This window comes from Corapipo altera, unplaced genomic scaffold, assembly GCF_003945725.1.
Source record: "Corapipo altera isolate COAL_440 unplaced genomic scaffold, ASM394572v1 1b, whole genome shotgun sequence".
Classification (NCBI taxonomy): Eukaryota; Metazoa; Chordata; class Aves; order Passeriformes; family Pipridae; genus Corapipo; species Corapipo altera.
In genome coordinates, this window is record NW_020884881.1 from 2,783,844 (window position 1) to 2,804,894 (window position 21,051).

Here is a 21,051-nt window from a genome sequence, read left to right on the forward strand (position 1 = left end):
AAACACCACCGGGATCCGACAGGTACCCCACGCCCTCTAGGTACAGACCAGGAGGTAGACCTTTCGCCTGGAGAGCCCTGAGGAGGCCAAGCGCCGGCCCTGGTCGCGGGTAGAGCTGCCCAGAGGCGCCGGGCAGCACCACCCCGGCAGTTCCGCCGCTCCCCGCTGTTCAGCCCCCGGGCCCCGCAGACGATCGGCGCCCCCGGCGCTGGAGCTGCCGCCCCCGGCGCGGCGCCGGTTCCCCGGGAGCGCTCGGCACCGCGGGCGGCCCCGGTCCGCCGAGCCGGCTGCGCCTGCCTGGCGGGCAAAACAAAGCGGAGAAGGGGAAAGGAAAATGGGGAGAAAGTACAGCTCCTGCCGCCTCCCGGCCCTTCTCCTGGATCTCCCTGCATGAGACAGCGCTGCAAGCGGATCCTGACCGGGGGCAGGGGGTGGAGAGAGGAGGAGTAGGAGGAGGAGAACGGACGAAGGGAGGGAGGGAGAAAGGGAGGGAGAGAAGGAGGGACGAACGGGAGCGTCTCTCCTTCCCTGGGCTGTTTTTTCAGTTTCCTGTCTCGCATTGTGCTCACAGCGGATATGTGCTGCGCCTACAGGTGTGTCCCCTCCTCGCAGCTTTTCCCCAGCTCCCAAGCGTAGGCTCTGGCTGTCGGGGGGCGGCGGCGGATCGCGACCGCCATGTGATGATTATTTCTCTTGGGGCGGTTTCTCTCTCCTCTCGCTCTCTGCCTCCCCCTCTCTCGCTCTTCGCCGCTCTCCTCCCTCCTCTTGGAGGTGGCCGCAGCCGCTGCCGCCTTCGCGCTGACTCCGGCTACGGTGGCGGCGGCGGGGCCCGCCGGGAGCATGGGCGGCCGCCGAGAGCTGCCGTAGCGCCTCTGTCCAGCCCCCCGCCGCCTGCCCCGGGCTCCTGGGCTCCCGGGGCCGCCGCTGCCGCTCGGGCAACTCGGACGGTCCGAGCCCGCGGTCTCCCTCCCGCCGGCGCCTGCACCTGTTGAAGGTAACGCAGTCCCAGACCTGCCGCCGTGCGCCGCGGGATGGGGCGCGGGGTGGGGGTGGGGGCGGATTCCTGGGCGACTTCCCCCCGTCTCCCCCAGCTCTGGAGCTGCTGAGTCGCGGATAGAGAAGCTTCTCCCCTCCTCGGCTGCGGGGCCAAGGCCGGGGAGGCGGGGGCAGGCAGCGGGGGCCGGGGCGGAGAGAGCTTTCCGTCGCGCTGTCCGCGCCCAGATGGTTTTGGTTAAAGGGCTCCCGGGCGGCGGCTCCGGACTCGGAGCTCCTTTCCCAGCCGTCGTGCAGGGCGAGGGGGGAGGCGCGAGGAGGCGGCTCTTCCCGGCCGGCAGCCGGGGAGCGCCGGTGCCCGGCGAGTTCCCGCCGCCCCCGCCGCGGAGCGCAGCCCTGCTCGGCGGAGCCTGGCTGCTCTTCCCGGGAGTTTCGCAACCCCGCGGCGCAGCCGGGGTCAGCAGCCCCTCTGTCGCTGCTGGCCCTGGCCCGACGCCAGCCCCGCGCTCCGTCTGCGCACTGCCAGCTCGGGAGCTCGTTTGGGTTTTCCTGCAAACGCGTTTTTTCTCTTTTCAGAGACAGCTTTAAACTTTCTTTCCAAACTGTTAATTAGATACACTGTACTTTGCTTGTGTTCCGTGCAGGCGAATGGGAGTGCGAAGCTGGAAAGGCTTGTGACTCAAGGCATAGATATTCGGGAGGTGAAGAATGCATTTGCGTGGCGCGTTCAGCCGGGCTGTACCTGTGATTTGTTACTTTGCCTTCTCCGAGACTTCATCAGTCTTCGTGATACTAGGAGACGGAAGGGATCTGTAGCGATTTTGGTCCTTTCGGGGTTATTCAGAAACCCGGGTGAATATACAAAGAAGTATAAGTTTATCGTCTCTCTGAAATCCAATGGAAAATAGCTTTTGTCCATAAGTAACAACATTGCGGTCCTGTCCCTATCGTTGAGTTTGTCATCAAATGATAACTTGCTTGTGAGGGAACTCGATGCTTTTGTAACTAAGGCTGTTACCTTGAATGTGATGATTAGCTTATTGAACACCAGAGGGAACTCTGAATAGGTAATTCATTCGAGGAAGATACATGCTTATTTTACTGTTTATATTCTCATTACAATGGAATCTAGGAGGAAGCAAAGGTTGGTAAGTAATAGGCTGCTGATATGTACCTAGGATTGACTTCAGTTTTCTTTACAGTTCCTTTCAGATGTCAGCTCTAAAGTTGCACTAAAAAATATCTCTGTTTGTTTTTTTTTTTTTCCAATGCTTGAAATATGCAACTGGTCTTACAAGCTTTGGATGCTCTGCTGTCTGTTACAACAGTGTTGATAGTCAGGCTTCTTTGATAGTCCTGGATTGTCAACGACATGGGAATGATAGCACAATAAATACACTTGTGACTCTGACTTGTACTCCAGGAGCTGATGCATTCAGCTGTTCATCCTGTCCCTTTGCCAGGGGTTACTCTCCAATTCAGCGTTGTTTTCTATTGAACTTTGAATCTGCCAGAGTTTACAGATGGGCATATGAATGTAAACTGTATTTTATGGCTATTCGTGTTAGTATGTGATGTGAAGTCTGGTAGCATGAATCTCCTGTTCATCTCTCTGTTCTGGCAGAGGCACAAGGCAAACAACTGAAGTCAGCTGAATCAAGCTGCAGTTTTGAACCATAGTCCATTGGCACCTACATTCTTCTGAAATGGCAAATGAGACTCCAGTGAACTATCTGGTATCAGGCCTCGGTGGGCGGTGGTAGCAGGGAGGTAGCTCTGCACAAGAAGAGGCTCTGTGACCTTCTTGGTAGGTTGGTCACACTACACAGGGTTCTGGGTTTCAGAAGGATGTAGATCATAGAATCATAGAATCAGCCGGGTTGGAAGGGATCTCTGAGATCATCAAGTCCAACCCTTGAATCACTACCGTTGTGGTTACTAGACCATAGCGCTAAGTGCCACATCCAGTCTCATCTTAAAAACCTCCAGGGACGGAGAATCCACCACTTCCCTGGGCAGCCCATTCCAATGCCTGATCACCCTCTCTATAAAGAATTTCTTCCTAATATCTAACCTAAACCTCCCCTGGCACAGCTTAAGACCATGCCCTCTTGTCTTACTGATGATTGCTTGGGAGAAGAGACCAACACCCACCTGGCTACAACCTCCTTTCAGGAAGTTGTAGAGAGTGATGAGGTCTCCCCTGAGCTTCCTCTTCTCCAGGCTAAACAACCCCAACTCCCTCAGCCTCTCCTCATAGGACTTGTGCTCAAGTCCCTTCACCAGCCTCGTTGCTCTTCTCTGGACCTGCTCCAGCACCTCAATATCCTTCCTGAACTGAGGGGCCCAGAACTGGACACAGTACTCCAGGTGTGGCCTCACCAGTGCTGAGTACAGGGGAAGGATCACTTCCCTGGTCCTGCTGGCCACATTGTTCCTGATACAGGCCAGGATGCCATTGGCCTTCTTGTCCACCTGGGCACACTGCTGGCTCATGTTCAGCTTCCTGTCAATCCAAACTCCCAGGTCTCTTTCTACCTGGCTGCTCTCCAGCCACTCTGTCCCCAGCCTGTAGCACTTCATGGGGTTTTTGTGACCAAAGTGCAGGACCCAGCATTCGGCCGTGTTGAACCTCATCCCGTTGGAATCAGTCCAACTCTCCAGTCTGTCCAGGTCCCTCCTGCCTTCCAGCTGATTGACACTCCCCCCCAGCTCAGTGTCATCTGAAAATTTGCTAATGGATGCACCCAAACAACCCCCTCTTCCTCTCTTCCTCCTTCATCCATTTTGGGAATTAGAAAGTGACTAAAGTTTTTTTTCTTTTAGCCGAGTCTTGCTTTGTCCATCTGACTTGAAGACCTGTTACGTAAAATATCCTCACTAAGGGCATAGCCTTCTTCTGCCTGAATTTTCCTACAGATGATGTTGGAAGTTGGAGAAAGGCTTTGTATAGCTTTACAAAACTGGGAGCTGTTTGCCTTGCATGCAGAAGCTCCTAAAGAACAAATTACATTTTGAAGGGAGAACTCTTTATGAACGCCTGTTAAGAACAAAAAAGTCCCACTTGTTTCTAGCAGGTTTGGTTTCTAGCTCAGTTTTGAGAAAATGGTTTGCACATTTATTTATTTTTATGAAGATGTAATACTAAGCATTTGTATTTTTGTAATGGCTATAATTTGGAACTTTTCATACACTTTTAAATTATTTATTGTAAGAAGCACTGAATGAACATATTTGTTACACTGGTGTCACATTCAGAATATGGAATTACAATTGTAAAATTAAAGTAACAAGCTTAAATTGTGGTTTGCAACTTTAAGATCTTGCCAGCAAGCAGTTAATGGCAACATCAAGTGCTAGAAAAGTAATTGCTACCATTCTTTTACTGTCATTTTGTTCTCACTCTCCTCCAGTCAGACTGTTCTGAAGAGATATCATGAATATTCACCAAAATAGCTTGGCATTGTCACTTATACATTTTCTCTTCAGATCCAATGTGTTGATGAGCTAATGTGCACTTGATTAAAGGTACTTGATTTATGCAAACAAAAACTCTAGGTCCTTCTTGGAGTAAAGCTAGCACCTGCACAGCTGTTAGTGAGATGAGAGTCTAAATAATCAATATGGAATTAAATAAACAAACAACCCCAATGTGGTGTTCCTCCTGCTTTGTTGCCTTTATCTTTTAGTTCAACTCAGTAGTGGATATTTATTTTGGCTTTTCTCACAGGTTTTCCTGTACACTGTGGGATGTTGTAAAGCTCAGTGTGTAGTGGAGAGTCCTTTTCTATTTAAATGCCTATCGTTAGGAAAAAAACAACCAACCAAACAAGAAAAAGAGCATTAGTAGCTGTATTAAAGCCAGGGGGAACTAGAATTAGTGGAATATTACTTTAAGAGTTATGTGTAAGTATGAGTCTGACTTGGATTTTATACTGATCAGTTAATGCTTGTTTAAATAAAATCATACAGCCTAAGTCATTGAGGGGATGTTTGTTTTAGTAAAAACCAATATATGGATAGTAAGTGGTTTAGCCTACTATTTAATTGGTCAAAACTCATGTAGACAAAGTGGAAATAAGGAGTTGAAGACAGACATTTCATTTAACCATCAGTGGCTTAGTGGTACAAAAAGCTCTCTTAACTATTTATAAAACTGCTCAAATCTGGCTACAAAAAGAGGATGTGGAGTCCTTGCCCCTGGAGGCAACAGAGTATGGATGGAGGAGGGAAAGGACACATGCTTGCCCAAGCCCTGGAGCAACCAGGCAGACTGGAAAGCTGTTCAGGTGGTCTTTTAGAGATGAGACTTACTTTCTTTAGGCAGGTAGTAATTTAGTTATCTGTTAAAATCAAGTATTTCTGTTTTTATCACTGCAGTTAAATCTCTGGAAATACATAGCTTTTGGATCTGAGTTTCCTTCTCAGGTGATTAAGGAAAGACTTACTTGTTGATATAATGTCCAAAAGTGTCTGTGCTTAATAAATAGTACTAACAATTATTCAAAGAAATCTCAGGCTCAACATAATGATCAACCCCTGCTCAACTGCTCAACCTGACACCATCATAACATGAGACAGACTTTATCCCCAGGAGTGTGTCAGCAGAGTTGTGGTCAGTAGCTACATACTTATTGGGACACTCGGTTTCTCTTTGGAATTTAGCTTCTGGGAGCTGGCGCCAGCATGGATTGATAATTAGCTCTGTGCTGAGTTTCCCAGGCTTGAGAGCCTCAGCACTCATCAGTGGACAGAGTTCATCTGGCACCTTCTGAAACACTTCCGACCTTGCTCCACCTTTGTGGTTAGCTTCCAAGTTTCTGCCTTTCTAGCTTCACTTTTGACATGCCATGTTCTACCTCCTGCCCTTGGTCAAACAACTTTGCGATCCTGGAAACAAGTGAATTTAGTAGTTTTGATTTATTCAATCAAAGTGTGACTTTTCAAGAAGTTAGTTATCCAATTAAAACCTTGCTTCTAGTGTTTAACTCATTTTTCTTGTTATCTGGCATCACTAGTTAAGGGCCACAAGTAAAAAGTGAAGGCAGTCAGTCTTACCTCTGTGCTCAGCCAGGTCATGGCACAGATCCTTCTGGAAGCTATGCTAAGGCACATGGAAAAGAGGAAAGTGATTTGTGACAGCCAAAATGGCTTCAACATGGGCAAACCATGCCTAACAAAGTTGGTGGCCTTCTATGACTGGGGTTAGAGAGTTGGTGGATAAGGCAAGAGCAACTGATGTTGTCTACCTGGACTTGTGCAAAGCATTTGACACTGTCCCACAAGGCATTGTTGTCTAAACTGGCAAGACATGGATTTGACAGATGGACTACTCAGTGGATAAGGAATTGGCTGGATGGTTGCACTCAGAGTTGCAGTGAATGGCTTGATGTCCAAGTGGAGACGAGTGACGAGTGATGTTCCTCAGAAGTCAATATTGGAACCAGAGCTGTTTAATATCTTTGTCAGTGACATGGACAGTGGGACTGAGTGTACACTCAGCAAGCCTGCCAAAGACACCAAGCTGTGTGGTGAAGCTGACATTCTGGAGGGAAGGAATGCCACCCAGAGGGACCTTGACAGGCTTTAGATGTGGACCTGTGCGAACCTCATGAAGTTCAACAAGGCCAAGGGCAAGGTCATGCACATCAGTTGAGGAAATCCCAAGCACAAATACAGGCTGAGTGGAGAATGGATTGAGAGCAGCCCTGAGGAGAAGGACTTGGGGATGTTGATTAACGAGAAACTCGGCGTGTCCCAGGAATGTGCACTTGCAACCCAGAAAGCCAACTGTATTTGGGGCTGTTTCAAAAGAAGCATGACCAGCAGGTTGGCAGCAGTGTAAGAAGGTTGTGGAATTGTTGGAGCTACTCCTTGGGAGGGCCATTAAGATGATGAGAAGGCTAGAGCACCTATCCTATGAAGACAGATTGAGAGGGTTAAGGTTGTTCAGCCTGGAAAAGAGAAGGCTTTGGGGTGACCTTATTGTGATCTTCCAGTACCTGAAGGGAACTTACAGGAGAGCTAGGGCAAAACTATTTACAAGAGCAGATAGTGACAGGACAAGGGGGAGCGGGTTCAAATGGAAAGAGAGTAGATTTAGATTAGATATTAGGAAAAAATTCTTTACTGTGAGGGTGATGAGACGCTGGAACAGGTTGACCAGGGAAGTTGTGGATGCCCTATCCATGGAAGTGCTCAAGGCCAGGTTGGATGAGGCTTTGAGCAACCTGCTCTAGTGGAAGTTATCCAGGGGTGTTAGAACAAGATGATCTTTGAGGTTCCTTCCAACCCTGGACATTCTATGATTCTATGATTTGCATAATTTGCAGTGAATGGGTTTTGTATTACTTGACAATCACAGTTTTCTTTATGTTGTAGAGGTCGTCTTACCACCTTTCTTTCATTCTTTCTGTCTGTTTTTTGAAAGCCCTCTCTATCCTACAACAATCCAGGAAGCTGTGGAGAATCTTTGCCCTTAAGTTATCCTCCTTCTGCGCTGCACCTTCAAGGTAGACCAGTTGGAAGCACTCTGTCAGATAATGTACATAGTAACTGCATATGATCAACATGGTTTTAAATAAAAATCCACGGGATATTTAGCACTTAAACTGAATTGTTCCAGAACTTACCTTTTTACAACAAGGTATGCTCGTGCTAATTGCTGAATAGACCTGGCTAGCATATTTCTAGTTAAACTGGATTAGGTCTGCATGTCAATTTGGTTTGAAGGAAGCTCTCGTAAACCTGACACTAATCTTGCTATATCTAGAGGAATTGCTAATTTGATAGCTCTGTGTCTCAGAGAAGGGATGCAGAAATCAAGATTTTTTCACATTTCAAGCTTAATGTTCTGTCTATACTTACATTTTAAATATGTAAAAGTACATCTCCTCACATCTTTTTCCTCAGGGCTCTTGTTTATCTTCTAGATAGTTTAAGAAGAGATAGTATCTCTTTCTGACATCTAAGAGCTGTACGTAAAGAAGATCTAGCTCTTACGTTCCTAGTTGTGTCACTGTTTAGAATTTATGAAGGACCAGTTTTTTAACCGGTGTTTGCCCAGTAGGAAAATAGTGATTAGTTAAATATATGAAACCATAGAAAAAAACAGAGGGCAGAAAATATAAAACACGTTGATTTGGTAAGAAGTGTGCAACTAAAATACAAGGTGAAGTCTGCTATCCCGAATCAGGACAATTTAATAATCTCTTGCTTGGATTTAGACTAGGCGTACACAGCAAATAAAAGCTTCTTTCCGGAAGATACATGGCACTTGGAATGGTTAACAGTAGTAAGCTATGGTTTCCTTCAGCTTGTAATAGTTAGTCCTTTCCCTTTAATGGACCTGATTATGCTCATTGCAGTTGGAAGTCCATAATATGCAACATCTCTCTTAAATACATCAGAAGACTGTTAATTTGTCCTTCCTTATTGTGTTGTCACAGCGTGTGTTGAACTTAACATGCTATGTTCATTTAGTCAGTACAAAACAAGTTGGTATAAACTTAATGTTGGACCTGTTGAATTGCAAGAGAATGAAAGCAATAGTTTGACCTCTTCTGTTTCCAGTCTTGTGGGATTATTAGGTAGTTTAAAAGCTGTAAAAAGTTTTTCTGTGCAGTTTTGATTCACAGCAGCAGCAGCAGCTGGACCTTTTCCCTCATGAACTGAGTAATGCCTCATGTAAACTGCAGTTATGGTTGCGATGCATGCCCATCACCCATGCAGGTGTAAGTTACAAACCTAAAAAACAACAGAAATGAGTGACTTTGGGGATATTTATCTTTCTTCCCACACATGTCAACTGGCAGTGGTTTCGTCTAAAAGGCTTTTTACTCAGGGAAAAAGCGTCTTTGCGAGTACTTTGAAGAAGTTTTTCAAGAGTAACTCTACAACCACAAAGCTGTCTTCATGGCTTGGAACATCCATCTTCTGTGTGCTCCAGATATTGTCACCTTCTGCTCACCCAAGCTGTTGAGACAAAAAACCAAAAGACTTCCTTTGTCTTGGTAATTCTGAGCCCTAAATGGTGATATGAGTTATGTATTAGTAGATTGGAAAAAACACCAGAGAGGTGACGTCTATGTTTATTAACAGATGGCTTCTTGGTTTGACATTTAGCTGGGGCAAGCATTTCACAGTCCATTATGCATTTGATTCAGTGCTCAGTAGCACTGGTAAAAATGCAGGGCAATATAATTTTGGTGTTTTTTTTTTTACTATTTGATTGAGGGTTTTTTTAGGTTTTGGGTTTTGTTTGGATTTTTTTTTTTAAAGTGTCATCCAGAATTTAGGGTGAGAGGAGCTGTCAAATCCCACAATTGTTTGAACATCTCACTTGGCTAATGCTTGTGGGCTAAACAAATCCTCAGGGTAAAGCATATCTTATCCTGAAAATACTTAAGATGTTTGAGTTGTTCCTATTAGGTTTTGCATGTTTAGAATTACATATTGTTTTTAACAGGAGCCTTCCATGCTTTTGACTTGCATCTGTTCATCCCTTTTAAGTCTTACTGTGGCAATATTAAAGAGTTTCTTGTTGCTGATATTTTTTTTTTCCTTAAAGATGATCAAGTAAGTCGTCAGTTGTCTGTGTGGCTTATCAGAAGGACTGCATCTTTAAATCTGATTATACATAATCCTTTTGTCCCCCTCTAGATGCTAATTGCTTTTGCAGCTCTACTCTGCATGTTCTATAATTTTCAACATCTTTTTTTGAGCATCAGCCATGGAACTGAGCACAGTATGTTAGCGTCACTCTTTACCATCGCATGCTCCATGCTACCCCATTGAGTATTTCCATTCATTCTCATATCTTTGCACCTATGAGCCACATTAGCCCTGCTAATAACAATAGAAGGTCTGAATGTCATGCTTAGCTATGAGGCTATGTTGATCTCATCCCTTTTGGTTTCCTTGTTTCTTAAGGTCACAGTCCTCTGCTTTGCAAACCTTACCTGCATCCCACATTACTGCATATATCTGAATGCATATATCTGCATTCAGACATCTTAAGACTGTTTTGGTTGGAATGAACCCAGTTTGACAAATAATTGAGTTAACTCTGATTTGCTTTCTGTTTTTATTTATCATGCTACTAAACCATGTAATCCAGTAATTTTACCATCAAGGACATGCATATTTCTAGGTAGCTAATAAGACAGCTAAGTAACGTAGAGCATAATTTCAGTCATTCTGAACCGCAAAAGGAACATTGCAGTTGCATGGTGATGTTGCTCACTAATGACAGCTTTTTTGAGATCTTTCAATTAACTGTTTTTTACCTATTTGACCTATACATTTGGGTATCCTGTTTTCAAAATCCCGTTGATTTAATGTTTGTTGATCATGTCACATCTTTAAACCTTTAATTGCTGTATGTGGTGCAAAATCAATACATTTCACCTTCCTTACTCTTAACCTTTTGCATTTATATGGATGAAAATGAGAAATTTTCTGTAGTGTCTTGAGATGTCGGCTCCAAAATGATTCCTTTCTTAGGATGCCAATAAACTCACGGAGCAAGCTCTTTATCTTTGATTGTCATATTACCAGTCCCTCGTCTTATCTATTTCTCTGAAGAATCTTTTCTGTGTCTCTCCCAGCAGGAGCAAGTACACATCAAAAGGCACTTCATCTTGGAAGCTATTTGCACGGAAGCCTGAGCCCCAAGAAGTCCCTTTCACTAGCAACAGTTGTGCTGCTCAGGTGAGCTAAGAACTCATTTGGACTGAGGGGGTTTTTTAACCTCCATTTCTGCTTCCAAAGTGTCGTGTTTGTGTCGTGCTATATGCTTGACAAGGAGGAGTTCCTCATGTAGAGCACTGCAGTGTGATTGGCTTAGAGATGGCTGTATGGGGTTGGTTTATGTACTTTGGGCTTAAGTTGAAATAATACAGCCTCAAATTTAGTGTAATAATCTGGCATTAAATGTATTTATTTTGTAATTGTCCTGGATACTGTCTGCTTCAATTGTGATTTTTGTGTGTATCTTTGTAACTCCTGGACCTGTAGCGTCAAATGACGTTAAGCAACTTGTGTGCGTGAAGCATCTACAAGTTAACTCAGTTATCAAAACATAGTATCTCAATTGCTCAGAGTAACACTTTCCACTTCACTTTTGCAATCTGTGTTGCTTATGTTGCCATTGTTCAAATGATTCTACACAGGTGTACTCAGCGAGGAGTTTCCAATTTACTTTTCCCAATTGTAGCAATTAGTTATTACCTTTTAATTTTGATCCTTACGCCTGTAAAATGAGTAAATGTAAACAGCATCCTTGAAACTAAACTCTTAATGATATGTTCTCTTACTGATAATTTGAAGAGGCAGACTGTGTTTTCTGTTGTCTGTGGTTTAATTAATCTACTTGAATTGTACTTGAACGGTAACTCCAGTACCAGAGGAGGTTTTAGCAGGAGCTTTTGAATGAGGCAGCAGTAAAGAGTTACTTTGTGTTGTTACTTAGCTTGTTGGGAAGACACTGGTAAATTTACGGCCAGAAATGGCTGCATTCTTGCATCCTTTCCCCCCCCCCTCACAGACTTTTATTTTCTCACACCTTTCATGGACTATATCTTGACATGGATAGGAAGGTCTCTGTCCCAACAGGCGTGTTTACTGGAATACCAGAAGTCTGGGCTGCTTTGTGTGTTGGTTTAGTGTCCAGAATGCCATCTATGGGATCCACTATGGGCAGTGGGGTCCTGCAGGTTTCTTGGCTGGGGGGGGTTTTGTTGTTGCTGTGTTTTGGGTTGGGGTTTTGTTGTTGTTTTGGTTTGGGGTGGGTGTTTTTGGTTTTGTTTGTTTGGTTGGGTTTGGGTTTTGATTTTTTTTTTTAGTTTTGTGGGTTTTTGTTCTTATTTTTTTGACATTGTCTCTCTTTGGGGAATTTTGGAAAATCTGTAGCACATTTTAGTGGTATTTTTGTTAGGTATAAGTAGGGCAAGTGGATGCTGCAGCATTCCTTCTTGACTAGAAAGGGTAGGGACCTGATAATTCTCTAAGTTATCCTATGTTGCCTCCCCAAAACCCCCTATGCAAAAGTAGACCGTGCATCCCCAGATTTCCTGGCTTGAGCAAAGCCTCCTACAAAGCACTTTCACATCAGGCTCTCCATACCCATGAGATGACTTGGCATAGGAGAGAGTGTTTCTGTTCCAAGTGGGTTAGCAGCAGGCATGGACCATCATTCAATGATATGAAATCTTTGGTGGCAGCTCTGCTGTAAGTAGTTCCTACCATCACTGGCCAGTACCTGCATGGTTGTGCTACCATGAGTTTTGTGGAACTGTGCAGTGTACTGGACAGCAGAGCTGATCTAGCATTAGACTATATTATATGCAGTTGTTATATGGCTTTGAAAAAAGTATTTAAAAGTTTCCCTGCATCTCTACTGTGTTTCACAGCATAGCCCTGCAAACACATAGTTATTTGCAATGTTGGACTGAGACGCTGGAAGGCACCCCCCCACACACACACCCCACCCAAGGAAAAAAAAGGATTCAAGACCTGCTTAAACTAATTTTGTTGCCAAGTTCTTTGTGTTATCAAGCCCTGCCTGTGTCTGTAGCTTTCTTCTTTTCCTGCTGATCCCATCCTGGGTGGCCCTATTAGTCAGGGAAAAGGAGGCTTTGGAAACAGTTAGGGTGTTGAGTTTGTACTTTCAATAGCAGCCATGCTCCTGTTCTTCCATGTGTCTGTGGGAATAATATGAGGTGGCTTTAAAGTAAATATAGACATTTTGCATAGATCTTGCTAGTGCCTTTTTTTTCTCTCTGTGTGCTCTAAATATCACGTCCATGTGCACTTCGGGAGAGAGCTTTCTCGGTCGATACCTGTTGGTTTTCTATCTTGGCTGGTGACCTCCAGTGCACTGCTAACGTTGTCTATAGCATTAACCGTGCACATAGTCACTTCCTTTTCCCTCTTACCTCATTTTAAAATACTTGAATCTTGTAAATGGGGTGATAATTTCAAAGCAAACAGCTTCCAATCCTTTCTTGCCAAGTTTTGCCCACAAGGTATGCAAGTAAACAGAGCAGTTAGGAAATTAGTTATGTACTTTCCCTCCTAGTGCAAGGCATCCCAGGATGGTTCCTAACCCTTTAAGTAATGAATAAAGGGAGAGATGGAGACTAGTACACCTGAGTTTCGTTTTAATGTATGGAGCCATTGCACAGATCATTCATGTTTTACAAGCTTTAGGAAAACCTTGTAAAATATGAGACTTTAAAAAATCTCCGCTATTCATATATTGAACATAAAAGTGTTTTATTGCTTGCAGCAAAGAAAGAAAAGCAAAATACTAAGGATGGGCTAAAAGAAATACAGAGAATTTTCTTCGTATCTGAAAAAATAACTTTGAAGCAGACTTTTCCTCAATATAAGGAAGATTCTTACCTCTGGTAAGTGCTTTGGGGAAGCTTAGAAGGATTTCCATGTGCTGCCATGATGTTTGTGGTTTGATTTGGAAACTGTGGGTCTGGATGATGGAATGATGGGTATGCAGCAGTCGCAGCGTACAAGACCTGTAACAGGATATGACCAGCCTTTGCCAATTGAGCAATAGAAAAATTTGTTAAATGTGAAAACTAGACCTAAGGTTATTGACCCTGAGGCTTAGCTACAAGGTGGTAGTGTGGCTGTAAAGAGGAATAACCATTATGTGATCTCCTCCAAATGAGATAGGGCAGGTCCCGAGAGTACGAGGCCTGCAGGAGTACAAATCAACAGTCGAGTTATAATCTAATGAGGCCATGAGCACAAACATAGCTTCAATTTAAAGCTTCTGCATGTGGCAGCACAAATAGAAAGATGGAGCCCTCCTGGTCCCAAAAGAAGGTCCTTCATTAGCAATTTTACTCCCTTGGCATGCCTCAAAGGGCATTATCATAATAACTCATAGTGGTTCTCCTTCACACATTTCTATCCACTTCATAAAAGTGGCTACATGCATGGAGCATGCTCTACTCATTTTCAGAAATAGGATCTCTGTTAAAGAAAAAAAGAAAAAAAGATATAAATTTTAATGTATTATATACAATATGTATAATATATTTTATTGTTACAATTGATGTGTTTTTAAAGAAAAGTATACCCTGTCCTATGGAAACTTTCCCTTTGTGTTTCCCAAGTGAAGGTTATGAAATTTGCTGAAGATGAGGTTTTTTTTCCTAGAAATTCCTTGCGTACCATAAAGATTAATTCAAAACAACTGAAAGAATGTCTCTTCTGGAAATATCTGTCTTCCGGAGTATTTCAGCTGTACTTGTGCCAAAAGCAGAGCAGTGAACTCAGCTGCAAGGGCTTAGTTTGGCTGTACTTGTAGTCCCTACAATGCATAGGCTGATTATTTTATTTAAATACAGATTTAATGCTAAGTTCTTATGTTTACTGGAGGGAGATGAAATATTACAGTTTCAGTACATTTTTTAGTCATTTATATATATATTAGCTACAATGTAAGGATGATGTATTCCTGGAATAATTTCTTTTTAAATAGCTATACTTCAATACAGCATGAGCTCAAACATCCCAAACCACATAATTTTTTTGCTCTTTAGTTCAAATAAACCTTACTTCAATTGATATATATTTTTTTCCTGAGTAAAATTATGAATATACTCTTTACAAACCCTTTACAAACCAAAGACAGATAAGATGCTGAGTTAGCCTTCTGCTTAGCATAGCCCCCATGAAGCAGACACTGCTTTTTAAGATCTGATTCAGCATCTGCTTTTTACCTGTGAATCCTTAATGAGGTTAAAGCTGTCCAGGACAATACAGTTACAAATGTGATGCAAATCATACCAAAGCCAGGAGATCATCAGCCCAGAAGCTTTTTGTATGAACTACAAATTGTCAGAGTAACCTTCTCTTCAGTACATACCCATTCTCATTCCCTGCCCATCTCCTGGGGAAGAAAAGGCACTGGTAGTCAGTGGGATAGACTGTGCCTTTCTGGCTTACTTGGTGCAAAGATCAGCAAACCAGCTAGTAGTCCAGGTTTTTTATTTTTTGTCCTCTGAGTGGCTGTTTGAATGGCTTTCCTCTTGCTCTGTGGGCAGACAGAAGGCAATGTCTTATCTACTTCTCTATCACAGTTACAACAGACTTTTTCAGGGTTTTTTTCAGACTACATGTTAAGTATAGTGGGGATAATAAGCTTACATTCCATCCTTTTATCTGGAGAAACCTGGCAGCAGATTGATGAGTGATGGGAAGGTTGGCTAATGGGAGCAGTCTTGCAGTTGCTCCATATTATTTGGCAGTCACTTCATATTATTTGGCTGTTTGAAGCAGAGATAAAAAAAACTTGGTGCCATCTATGTTGGGTTTTATCTCTTTGGTGTGATAAGGCTGCACATGTGAAAGTTTTGAGAATGCTGGAATATTTTTCCTATTTCTAATTTTAGCTATAAATATCTATGGGCTACTTAAATAAGATTAACCTGCATACCTCAAACTGAATACCAGATTACAAGAAAATTAGATTGCTTTCTTCAAGTGAGCAGTTGGCAAACTCAAAACATTCAAAAAAGATGAATTAACTGAAAGCGTGGAGATGGAGTATACCAAACCTCAAACTACCTGCAGGCAGGGGTTACTCTTGAGAGAGAAATTAATTTTCTCCCCTGTGAAGATGAAGGAAGCATGATGCTGACTCATCTTCCCTCTTGGGAGTTGTTCTTCACTGGAGAGGTCTATCATTAGATCTTTTTCAGGAGAGAAAGTGGCTGCCATTTTACAGGAGAGCTAAGTGAAGGATGGGGCTGTACTTACTTGTCCAGGATTAGAACTTCAGATGTATTCCCCAGGCCTGGCATATCCAGGAGTGCAAATCATGTCTGCAAAGGACTTTGAGCTCAGACACCCTCAACGGTTTCCTCCTGACTGAAGAGTAACCCTCAGGTGGTGGTTTGGATCTATTTTGTACGTAAATTGTATAAATTCAACTAACGAGATCACACTGAGATTACACAGAGTGCGTGTTTATGCAAGAAAATGGAATTGTGAATCTGTACAACTGGGTCCAGTTAAAATAAAGTATTACCACATCAGTCATCAGCAGGCACAGGTAAAGGAAATCTTTCCTGGTGTTCCTAGGGAATGCTGCAAATGCCTCACTGTTCCTGGAGTGCAAAATCATTCTTCCCTCCTAAAGAGCGTCCAAATGCTTTTAATATTGACCTAGAGATTAAAAAAACCCCCAACAACTAAATGTACAGCTTGAATCCTGTTACTGTATTGAATAGCTATTAATATGGCTGCTGTGGAGATGGGGTAGGAAGGAAAACGTGGCTGCCTATAGCTGCAAACAGAATAGCTTCTGAAGTTTTAAAGTGCTCCTTCTGCCTCCTCCCACATCCATTCTACCTGCCATTCTCTGTTGGTATTTTGTATATTGACTTGGGAAAAGATTTGATTTGACACTACAGCACAGCTTAAGGAACCAGCTGTACAGAATATTAATATCTGATCTTATTTCATTAATATCAGTTTCAGACATGCATTCCAGAAGAGGTTAATATTTTTAACCACAGCAATATTGTCCAGATTCCTAGACTGAATGCACCAGCTGGTTTGCAGTAAATTTTATGGTGCAGGAGACAAGAAACAGGCTTCCTTACAGAAAGGGAACATGGCAGTAGAAGTCCTGGAGGCACAGGGAGGTTTCAGGCACTGATTGGAATGTCTTGCTTTCACAGAGAGGTCTAGCAAAGGCAAGGCTAGAAACCGGAGGGATATCTAGTCTTGGCTGTGCTCTCTCCTTGGTTTCCGATGTTGCTGCTCCCCTCAGGTTCTTTGTTCTGATCTCACCTCAACTCTCTTGTTGACTTGTGTTTCTCTCTCATTGCGAGTGGCAAGCTTTCAGGCAGGCTGCATTTCTGGGCTAGCTTGTAGCCATCTGCTCCATTCCCTCCATCCACCTAAAGCAAAAGTGGTTGTGCGGCCACTTGCTGGAAGTTGGAGGAAACATTGTGATGCCTGATCTCCTGTAAAACCACCGAATGAGGTCATTAGACATTAATTTTTATTTTTTTTACAATTCAGATATGCAGCCTTGGAAGAAGTAGATGAACCATAACTTCCTTTCTTTCTCCACTTTTTCCACCACATAAAATGGCATAATTAAATAGCAGCTTTATTGTTTTACAAATGCCTCTATGCGTGAAATTAGTGTGCTTCCAAAAAAAGCCCTAAAACTGAAAGACTCTGCAGTGTTTGTTACAGTAAGTTAGGTCTGTGACATTCTATCCTCTGAGAAATATTCTGCATAGGATCTAGTTATCTAGTTCATCAACATGCATAATTTCTTCTACTACTCCTAGCTTTAAGTCAAGATTGGATTTTGTGAAGATGTCTGCAGAGGAGTTTTATGTGAGGAGCTGTATGAAAAGAAAAGGTTAAAAGTTGTTGTAGCAGCAGCCATGGAAAACTATAACATAAATGCTCACTGCTTTAAAATATGAAAAAAATGGTGTCTTTTAAATATCAAAGGGATTAGTATTAATCCAGCACTTGTGATTTTCTTAAATCATATTATTTGCATAATAATACTCGCCACCTGCTATATCTTCAAAGCGCTTTTCAGACATTAACTAATTGATCTTTGTAACACCCCTGTGATGTAAAGACCTGTTATTATCCCCACTCCGCAGATGTGGAAACCAGGAGCCAGAGTAGCTGAAGGAACTTGTTGGGCACAGGGCTGAGACATTGACATTGCAGGTGCTGGGTCTGTATTGTCCTGTCTTCTGAGAGTTCCCACTCACAGCCCCTCCAGGGGCAGCCACACTTTCTTCTTTCCTGCCTTTGCTTAATAACAAAAAAGGCACTGATTTATTTGTTTGTGACCTTCGAGAGATATTGTTCGGAGTTGTTTGTTTGTTTTGATTTTGAGGGGGTTTTCCTAAATGATTTTGTTCTTATGATTTTGCTATTATTTTTAGTTGCCCTATAGTCAAAGACAGATAAAACAGAGAAGCCTCTTACAGCTTCTTATTGTCTGTGTGCACCATGGTGATACTCACTGAGAGCTTTTAAGCAGTTTTTTCCTTGTTCAGGACTCAGTTTTGTCTTCCTAAAACACAAGAAATTCCATCTAAATACAGGGTAGAAGAATGCAAAGAACTTCTTTATGTTGAATATGTCAGAACGCTGGAACAGGCTGCCCAGGGAGGTCATGGAGTCTTCATTTCAGGAGACACTCAAAACCCACCGAGACACGTTCCTATGTCACCTGCTCCAGGTGACCCTGCCTTGGCATGGGGATTGGACTTAGATGATCTCCAGAGGTCCCTTCCAACCTTAACAATTCTGTGATTCCTATTAGGAGCCTTTTGGTCAAACTTGCCTCTACTTGTCAGAGTAAGAAATTACTAAAATGAGAAGTGACAGGGTGAGTTGCCATCATAAAACTTCAATACCTATTCCCCATCCTGTGCTAGCAGTGAGCAGCAGTGCCCAGGTGGCTACCAGAAGAGCTGTCTGTGATCGAGGGCTGCTCCAGTAGTGGGAGGCTGGGGTGGTGCTGCTATCGGGATGGCAGCATGTTCCCAGCATCTGCCTTACAGTTTTCCTTCACCATGTGTCTGGGGAAGCCACAGGTGCATGTTGTCCCAGCCCTTGGTTGTGTGGGTGACATGCAGGTGTCATGTGGGTTCCCCCATTCTCCACCACGGCTGCCTTTGGAGCAGAGCTTAGTAAAATGCCAGGTGGGCCTTTTTAAGCCAAAATGGGTCAGAAATGGAGGGCAGGCAGGTGTCATGCACCTCAGTCAAAGAAGAAATATTAAAAGCTCTTTCATGGGTAATAATCTGAGGGAGAGTTTAAAATGGGGTATTAAAAAATATATTATGGTCCCTTTAATCTGACAGTGTCACTTCAATACTTAGTGCAAGGGCTTAACATTAAAGTGAATGGATTTGTTTTTACAGATGTTTCAGCAGCATTATCTACAAGCAGGAAAGGAAATCTTGGTGATGGAGCAATTCGAGCCCATCAGTGCAGGTTCAGACCAAATTGCAGGAAAAACCTGTGTCACACCAGATTCCAGGAGATGATTTTGGGTAACCTATGGTTTCCCAAGTGCAGTGCCCATGCCCTTACAAGGGTTGCAGCGGTGACAAAGGGGCAGATTATTTTAAACGAGTTAGCGACGTGACTGTAGGTATTTGCTTTAGTTATTTGGCTAAGCAGGGGGTGAGGGGAGGTGGTTCTGAATTCTTTTGTACTCCGGCTGGGACAGATGGGCCGTAATCTCTCTTCAGGGCACAAATTACAGGGTTTTCAGACCCTCACATGCTTGTAGGTTGTTGGCTTCTTTTCACTCCCTGTGACAGCATTTCCATATTGACTCAGAGAGGGATCCAGCTTCAGGTGAGAGCGCTGCTCCTACCGTGAGGTTCTCCTTCCATGTTTTGTTTTGTCTTCAGGTGAAGGGGATGAAACTGATGAGTCCCTGTATGAAACATTGTTCCTACAGGGAGGGGCAGCTCAGGAGAGGGAGGAGAGTGAGCAAAGCCCATCCAAGTGATGTTTGGTGGCAACTAAAGTACTCCAGTGTTGATTAACCTTCTAATCATGTGTCTGAAGATGGAGAGAAGTTGGATAAAAGGTGGATCACTTCGCAAGAGGTGGTGCTGGAAGCATGGGATGGGGCACAGGGGGCAACATAAGCAGGTCAGGTCTTGGGGTTGAACTTGGCTTGTGGGAGGCATGGTGCCAGACCACTGTGCTCCTCTGGCCTGGACATTTGCAGTGTTGGCAGAAGGGTTTGGCTGTAGCATGCCCAGTGCTCTCAGCACCTGCGGTGGTGCATCACTGCCTCTTTCCCTGACAGAGGATGGGGCACCCCTCACTCTGATGGGACCCAGCATCACAAGGGTGTTAAGGGGAAGTTCCCATGCTCACAACCTATCGAATTTTTTTATTTTTTGCAGTCAAGGGTAGCAGCTTGGGCAGTCACCTCACTCACAACTCTTATGCTCAGGTAGTGTTGCTGGGGCTGGTGGCAAAGCAGAGGTAGAGCTTCCCTTTGTCTTGCTTAGCCAGTGCTTTTTGACCTCTGAAGGGACCGGAGTGCATGGGAACTTGTACTTACCCTTTCCTGCTTTTGCTGCTGAGGGTATGCACAGACAATCAGATCATGTCAGAATTATAATGTGAATAGTGATGCCCTGGCTTCTGAAACATCAGATGGAGGCATGCCCTCTATTTCTTGAATTTTCTTTGGTTTTGATCTGAAACTAATGAAAAGTGGGGGTTTGTTATGCCATGGATAGTAGATGTACCAAAAGCAGTTTGTAGAACATTTCTTATTGTAACATACTTCTTGTAATCAGGGCAAAAAGTTTTTAAACTCAAATCCATAATGTTTCTACCCTCCCCCCCCCCCCCTTAAAGTAGTCAAAGGAATAAAGTTATTGTTGGCACTCAAACTTATGTTTCAGACTTGGGATTAATTTTTTTAAGCTTGATGTTTATGAGCAGTGCAAGGTGTCTGCAGCAATGAATTACATCCTACACAGGTGAAACTGGAGTTTCTTCATGGGATCTCATCAGAGTCCTCACTTCTGGACTGCAGACAAGATCAAATGCAATTTATTCTTGGCCTTTGGATCAGAGAGTTTTTTTGGTTTTTTTTTCTGAATACATACTCAGTTATGGGACTGAGCTGACAGTTTTCCAGCAAACCTGGGTGGACACCTATCAAATGATGGTTAGTTTTGATCTCTTTTCTGATGAGCTGTACTGCAGTATCTACTCGTGGGAGAGTTCTCAGCAAACTCAGTTTATTTAAAAGAACATTTAAAATGATGGAAAATAGGTTTGGGGAGGGATCTGAAGAAGCCAAATACAGATACAGTCTGTAAGACAGAATCAGCTGTGGTTAAGCCATTAATTACAGATGTTTGTTGAACCTCCTCTTCTGATGGGAAAGACTTCATAGCTGTCATTCCTCTACTCAACTGTTACTACTGTGAAGTTTTTCCTGATGTTTATCCTGCAACTCCTAGATGCCATTTAAGTCTCTTGTCTTTAATAGAC

At 43.4% G+C, this 21,051-nt stretch overlaps 1 protein-coding gene across 5 annotated transcripts in view; it reads left to right on the plus strand.

The window, feature by feature from the left end:
• Window positions 1-478: 478 nt before the first annotated feature.
• PLXNB2 (plexin B2) overlaps window positions 479-21,051 on the plus strand; it is a 256,105-nt gene continuing 235,532 nt past the window's right edge. For 4 of the 5 annotated variants that reach the window (XM_027639657.1, XM_027639662.1, XM_027639659.1 and 1 more), the window contains exons 1-2: window positions 479-593; window positions 10,602-10,704. The gene's annotated coding sequence lies outside the window, so the exon portion shown is untranslated. Of the gene's footprint in view, window positions 594-640; window positions 995-10,601; window positions 10,705-21,051 lie in introns of those variants that run through there. The other variant, XM_027639658.1, reaches the window with a different exon arrangement.